The sequence below is a fragment of the Gavialis gangeticus genome, unplaced genomic scaffold (genome assembly GCF_001723915.1).
Source record: "Gavialis gangeticus isolate Ggan-Ray unplaced genomic scaffold, GavGan_comp1, whole genome shotgun sequence".
Taxonomy (NCBI): domain Eukaryota; kingdom Metazoa; phylum Chordata; order Crocodylia; family Gavialidae; genus Gavialis; species Gavialis gangeticus.
The window spans coordinates 9,332,371-9,335,155 of NW_017729022.1; the positions used below are offsets into that span (position 1 = coordinate 9,332,371).

At 49.7% G+C, this 2,785-nt stretch overlaps 1 protein-coding gene and 1 long non-coding RNA gene across 2 annotated transcripts in view; one reads left to right on the forward strand and one right to left on the reverse strand.

The window, feature by feature from the left end:
* DNAJB9 (DnaJ heat shock protein family (Hsp40) member B9) overlaps positions 1 to 2,785 on the reverse strand; it is a 30,264-nt gene that overhangs the window by 22,366 nt on the left and 5,113 nt on the right. The gene's annotated exons all lie outside the window — the stretch shown is intronic.
* Positions 92 to 2,265, forward strand: LOC109295636. The gene is made up of 2 exons (XR_002096793.1): positions 92 to 281; positions 2,075 to 2,265. It is a non-coding gene; the product is annotated as an uncharacterized LOC109295636 (long non-coding RNA).

Below are 2,785 nucleotides of genomic sequence, written 5' to 3' on the forward strand. Positions count from 1 at the left end.
CCCGCCGCACGTGACACCGCCGCCCCAGCGCACGTGGAAGGCTGTTGTTACCCACCGCCGCTCTGACGTCACTTCCGGCCGGTTGGCAGAGGGAAGCGGAAGTGGGGCGGCCTCGGCGGGGGAGGGCCTCGGGCCGGCCGGGCCGGGCAGCCCCGCGAGGCGCGTCCCTGGCGCTCCCCCTCCCGCCCGTCCCCCGCCATGCCCCGATACTGCGCAGCCTCCTGCTGCAAGAACCGGGGCGGCCAGAGCGCCAGGGACCAGCGCAAGCTCAGCTTCTACCCGTGAGTGCGGCCGGGCGCGGAGCACTGCCCCTTCCCCGCGGCCTCCGGTTCCGTCGTCGCTCCGAGCCCTGGAGGCTGACGTCGCTCCAAAGCATGGATTACTGGCAGCAGGGCAGGGGCAGTTCTCAACCGGGGAAGGTCATTTCCCCAGGCTGGGTCAGGGGATGCTGGAAGGCCCCGGGGTCACAGGAGGCAGCAGTGCTCCCCGGGGATCCCACCCTGGCCGTCCTGAGCAGGGAGCTGGGGGAGCAGTCAGGTCCTTTCCCTTCAGAGCCAGGAGAGGCTGCCCCTCCTCGCTCCCCTGCAGCCTCCTCAGGACATCCTGTAGACTAGGGAGAGGGAGGGCAGCCACTTAGAGTCAGTGAGGCAACACAAGTCTCTTTCAAGTCTTCTGACCTAAAGCTGCCCCAGGTGTGGACAGGGGAAGCCTTGCTGGAGCCCAGGGGTCCTGTGGAGGCCATGCCTGACTCCTTTCCTTAGAGGCAAGAGAGAGCCTCTGGGAAATCAGCCCAAGTAGGGGCTGAGAAGGCCTCCAGCCTGCCCTCAAGAGGCTTTGTCCCATTCTTTGTATGTGCAGCAAGGTGTACACAGCATTTGTTCCGTGCATCATTGGTTGTCACAGGCATACAGGGCAATCTGGTGTTACATGCAAGGGTTCCAGTGAGGGGTGGAGAACATGCTGCCCATGGTCTTCCATGAACCTTTGCCTTGAAACTGTCCAAGCTGCTGTCAGACAGACCTGTGGAAATCTCATTAAGGGAGGTGCAGCGCTGCCCTATATCACAACCTGGAGAGAGCATGCTGTTGAGGCATAGGTTGGAGGGTGAGATGTAGAGAATCATACAGAAGTCAGGCTGGAAAGGACCTCTGGAGGTCACTGAGTTCAACCCCTTGCCTGAGGGAGGACCATCCCTATCTAAACAATCCCATGCAAACCATAATCTAAACTCTACATAAAACTACCGTCAACCCTGACAAAATATAGATCTAACACCCTAGCCTGCCACAGGTAAAGCAGGGGAACCACAGCAGCCAATGTCTTGCTTCTATGAAATATTATCAACCTACACTTAAAAGATCCCAGGTAGAGGGCAACACTCCCCAGCTACAAGAAGAAGTCAAAACCCCCCACATACCAATCTGACAATGGGGTAAAATTCCTTCCTGACTCCATACAGCAATGCTGACCCTAAATATGGCCAGGTAGCTACTTAACTCAAAATGCACATCTCAGACCCAGGGGTGCCTACGCACATGCAGCGAGGCTACTCCAACGTGCTGTAATTACAGTGCGTCAGAGCAGGCTCAGTGAATTGAGTCTGCTGGAGCGTGGTAATTACTGTGCTCCAGTGTCCCAACACTGAAAAATGGCAGCAGGGTTGCTTTAACTAAAGATTGTTCAGTGAGCTTTGATTAAAGCGCCCCTGCTGCCATTTATCAGCATAGGGATGCTGATACACATGACACTCCAGGCACTTCAATTACAGTGGCTCTCCAGGCACTTTAATTAGAGCGGTACTCTAAACCCCACCAATGCACACTTCATCTTCCTGTGTTGTTTTGCTACCATCTTCTCCACGTCCTCAAACCCCTGTTCCTTGCATCTTAACATTGAACCTCCTGCCTTCTTGCATGCAAAAAAAATATTGTGCACTTTTACTATTAGGCATGTAGCTTTGACACTTTGAAGTTAAGGTGGTGGCTCAAGTGTGATAGCAGCTGAAAATAAGTTCATGTGGAGCTGGGAAGTCTGAGAAGTCTAAACTGATTTTGTGCTGATATTTTTAAACAAGGTTTCCGCTTCATGATAAAGAAAGGCTTGAGAAATGGTTGCGGAATATGAAGCGTGATGCATGGACTCCCAGTAAGCATCAGCTCCTGTGCAGTGACCACTTTACCCCTGACTCCCTCGATGTGCGATGGGGTATACGATACTTGAAACAAACTGCAGTACCGACTATTTTCTCTTCACCAGATGATCAGGTAAAGTGTCACTTCAGTATATCTTAATATTTGTATAATTTTCACATACATTCTTAATATCCACAGAAATAAAATTTTGAATATGTATATATTCTAAAAAAATAGACTTCTGATTCTTTACAGTAGTATTTTACAGTGATAGGAGAGGCATACAAAAACTGTGACAAGATGTATGCAAAATTCCCTCTTGTAAAACCAGTTAGAAAGGAGAACAGTCCATTTTTACTGGAAATCTTCAAAGTTTTTCTGTTAGGCCATTTCTGTCCAAATAATAATGCTTCTTTTTACAACTGCTATTTTGTCTCAGGTAACTGATTTTGTTATCTTGTTGTCAACAGATGTAATTTTATGGTATTAACTACTGACTTTTACAGATTTTTAATTTCAAACTGTACCTCTTCCCTTCCTTGATGTCTTTCTTCCCTTCCTTACACTTTCTAATGTAAAAATCCCCGAAGGACAAGAGCCTAAGCACAACTTTAAAAATATTTCTATTTTAATTACGTATTTTATTCATGCAG